Genomic DNA, 4,517 nt, shown 5'->3' with positions numbered 1-4,517 from the left:
AACTCGAGGCCTGGTTTTACTCGTAGCTTGACTTATCCGGTGTGCCCTGAGAATGAGATATGTGCAGCTCTTATCGGGATTTGTCGGCACATTCGGGCGGCTTTGCTGGTCTTGTTTTACCATTGTCGAAATGTCTTGTAAACCGGGATTCCGAGACTGATCGGGTCTTCCCGGGAGGAGGAATATCCTTCGTTGACTGTGAGAGCTTATAATGGGCTAAGTTGGGACACCCCTGCAGGGTATAAACTTTTGAGAGCCGTGCCCGCGGTTATGTGGCAGATGGGAATTTGTTAATGTCCGGTTGTAGAGAACTTGACACTTGACTTAATTAAAATGCATCAGCCGCGTGTGTACCCGTGATGGTCTCTTTTCGGCGGAGTCCGGGAAGTGAACACGGTTTGGGTTATGTATGAACATAAGTAGTTTCAGGATCACTTCTTGATCACTTCTAGCTTCTCGACCGATGCGTTGCTTCTCTTCTCGCTCTTACTTGTGTATGTTAGCCACCATATTTGCTTAGTGCTTGCTACAGCTCCACCTCATTACCCCATCCTTCCTATAAGCTTAAATGGTCTTGATCTCGCGGGTGTGAGATTGCTGAGTCCTCGTGACTCACAGATTCTACCAAAACAGTTGCAGGTGCCGACGATACCAGTGCAGGTGACGCAACGGAGCTCAAGTGGGAGTTCGACGAGGAACTTGGTCGTTACTATGTTTCGTTTCCTGATGATCAGTAGTGGAGCCCAGTTGGGATGATCGGGGATCTAGCATTTGGGGTTGTCTTCTTTTATTTCGGTTCCGTACTCGGACCTTGATTGTACTCTGTATGATGTATGTTTAATTTATGTATTGTGTGAAGTGGCGACTGTAAGCCAACTCTTTATCCCATTCTTGTTCATTACATGGGATTGTGTGAAGATGACCCTTCTTGCGACAAAACCACCATGCGGTTATGCCTCCAAGTCGTGCCTCGACACGTGGGAGATATAGCCGCATCGTGGGCGTTACAAATACCTCCCACTAAAACTAAAAGGGCCAGCTAGACACTGGCTAAATAGCCTGCCTGAAAATTCTATCGGCAGCTGGGAGGACTTGGAAGAAGCTTTTCTTGACAACTTCCAAGGTACTTATGTCCGGCCACCAGATGCCGATGACTTAAGTCATATAGTCCAACAACCCGGAGAATCAGCCAGAAAATTCTGGACTAGGTTCCTAACCAAAAAGAACCAGATCGTTGACTGTCCGGATGACGAAGCCCTAGCAGCCTTCAAACACAGCATCCGTGACGAATGGCTCGCCCGCCACCTCGGCCAAGAAAAGCCGAAATCCATGGTAGCCCTCACAGCACTCATGACCCACTTTTGCGCGGGTGAGGACAGTTGGCTGGCTTGTAGCATAAACACAACCAGCAAGGCAGGCCCCTCCGAGGCCAACAACATCACCGGCAAGCTCCGACGCAATAGACACAAATGCCGAAGCAATGGCGATAACACCGATGACACCACAGTTAACGCAGGATTCAGCGGCTCCAAATCCGGCCAACGGAAGAAGCCCTACAAAAGGAACAACGAGGGACCATCCAGCCTGGACCGCATACTCGATCGTCCGTGCCAGATACATGGCACCCCAGACAAACAAGCCAATCATACCAACAGAGATTGTTGGGTTTTCAAACAGGCTGGCAAGCTAAATGCCGAGAACAAAGAAAAGGGATCACAAAGTGAGGACGAGGACGAAGAGCCCCGGCAGCCGAACACTGGGGGGCAGAAGAAATTTCCTCCTCAAGTCAAAACGGTGAACATGATATACGCTATGCACATCCCCAAAAGCGAGCGCAAGCGCGCACTCAGGGACGTCTACGCGGTAGAGCCAGTCGCCCCAAAATTCAATCCGTGGTCATCATTCCCGATCACCTTCGATCGTCGAGATCACCCAACTAGTATCCGCCATGGCGGTTCGGCCGCACTGGTCCTCGACCCAATCATCGACGAATTTCACCTAACACAAGTCCTAATGGACGGCAGTAGCAGCCTCAACCTGCTCTATCAGGATACAGTATGGAAGATGGGCATTAATCCCTCATGAATCAAACCCATAAAGACTACCTTTAAAGGAGTCATACCAGGCGTAGAGGCCCATTGTACGGGCTCAATCACGCTGGAGGTGGTCTTCGGTTCTCCGGACAACTTCCGAAGCGAAGAGTTAATCTTCGATATTGTCCCTTTCCACAGCGGCTACCACGCACTGCTCGGACGAACCGCGTTTGCTAGATTCAACGCAGTGCCACACTATGCTTATCTCAAGCTCAAGATGCCTGGTCCTCGCAGCGTCATAACATTCAATGGCAACACTGAACGCTCCCTCCGAACAGAGGAGCACACAGCCGCCCTAGCAGCAGAGGTACAGAGCGGCCTTCTCAAGCAGAACCGTAATCCAACTGCCGAGCCCCTGGACATCACTAAGAGAGTCCTGACCACACTGCAACAGGACGGTTCGACTCGTCAATAGCTTGATTAGCAATTCAGCCTCCGTCCCAGTCCCGATGAGGTAGCGGCATCCGCACCACGTGCACATAATTACGCACTCAAAATCACATGGGCATCGACAAAGGCACAGCTAGCTTGTAGTTCGGCTACACTGATCTCGGACTCACTGGTATCTTTACTATTCCTTTTTTCCTTCTTTTTCCTTTCAGGTATCTTTTATACAGGCCTCCTTCGACGGCCTGATTACCGGTCCTGTCAAAGGACAAGTACACCAGATTGGCGCAGAGCACAGGCATACAGGGGAAGCCCTAGAGGACAATCCAACGACTACCCTACATGTTTTTCAGTACCCAAATGCAGCTCTCCTCTGGTTCTGGCATGTTAAACAACCGGTTGCTTATCACATTATTTGTATAAATGCGCTTTGACGCATTAACCCAACTATAATGGAAACAATTTACGGCCCAAGTCAAGGGGCCCCAGATACTACCTTTGCTCTCTTGCTGTTTTCCTTTGCCATCAATTACTTATATTTTCGCACCAGTGCACTTTGGTACGGTTCATATTCGCCAGGGGCTTCCCATCGCCCCATAATACGGCAACAAAGTCCGAACACTTCTTAAAGATAAGTTCGGCACCCTGAATTTAGCATTATATGCATTGGCTCTGAATCATGTCTTTGGTCAATAGTTGGGTTGCCCAGCTCCTGTGCTTGCTACCCTACGTTCCGCTACATCGGCTAGGGTAGTAAAGGGAGAACTACTGCGATTGTGCCCTGGCCTAGACCGGATGAGCACCTCAGTAGAGAAAGCCAAAAACTGACTATCATGATGCGGCGAGAGCCGGTCAGCTGTTCGGAGGTCTCAAATCGTTGGAGATTTTTTCCGCATTACGCGAAGGACCGGTACTTCCCGATCAGACGCTGATAGCACTCTGGTTTGTATACCAGGGGTTGCGCCTATGTTTTATTATAAAACTCCTATGGCTAAGTGAGGGCGTTTAAGCCGCATAGTCTGATTGCCTGGTTCGTTGTGCTAAACAACTCCTTCAAGGACCATATAATTGGATCAAGATTGTTTAGATTCCATCCCGAACACCTCCGTACTACCTACATGAGGGCAGGAGCCGACGACTGGCCAACCCTCAGATTTCATACAACACGGCCGCACAGGAGGAAACAATCAAAACATAACAAACATTATATTACAAACCGGATTTGGTTTCATCTTACAAGGCAAAGACAAAAACGAATGTATTCATTCGAAAATAATATCCTGCCCGCACTGCGCTGCTACAAGTCGAGATCCCTCCAGGACATCCGCAAAATATCGCTCGGGTGTGCGGTGTTCCTTGCCCTCCGCCGGACCATTGGCCACCTCGACGGCGTCCATCTTCGCCCACCACATCTTGCAACGAGTGAAGGCCATGCGGGCACCTTCTATGCAGACTGGTCGCTTGACGTCTAGCCGCGGACAAGCCTCCATCACCCGCTTCACGATGCCAAAATAACTGCTAGGTATAGCTTCGGCTGGCCACAGCCGGATTATTAAATCCTTCATGGCCAGTTCGGCCACCCTGTGCAGCTCGACCAACTATTTCAGTTGATCGGCAAAGGGCACCGGATGTTCGGGCACATCATACTGCGCCCAGAACAGCTTCTCCGTGGAATTCCCTTCTCTGGCTCGGAAGAACCCCGCAGCACCAGACAGGCTGCGTGGCAGATCCGCAAAAGCCCCTGGGCAACTCCGAATCCGGGTTAGTAAAAGGTACTTCCTATCCGCATACTTGCTTTGCATGTTAAAAGGCTTACCCGCTACGATCTTCTTGGCCTCCTGGATCTCCTGGAGAGTGCCCCGGGCCTCATTCTGTGTGGCCTCCGCGCTCTGGTGAGCCTTGGTAAGTTTGGTCTCTCGAACCGACGCTTCGTGCTCCAAAGCCTCACACTTCTTCACCGCATCCTGGAGCTCCTGCTGGATCTCGCCGACTCGGGCCTTGAGCTTCTTACGGGCGGCTTGCTGCTGGAGAACCATC

Source organism: Triticum aestivum, chromosome 5D, assembly GCF_018294505.1.
Source record: "Triticum aestivum cultivar Chinese Spring chromosome 5D, IWGSC CS RefSeq v2.1, whole genome shotgun sequence".
Taxonomy (NCBI): Eukaryota; Viridiplantae; Streptophyta; class Magnoliopsida; order Poales; family Poaceae; genus Triticum; species Triticum aestivum.
Note: the sequence above shows the minus strand (reverse complement) of the source record.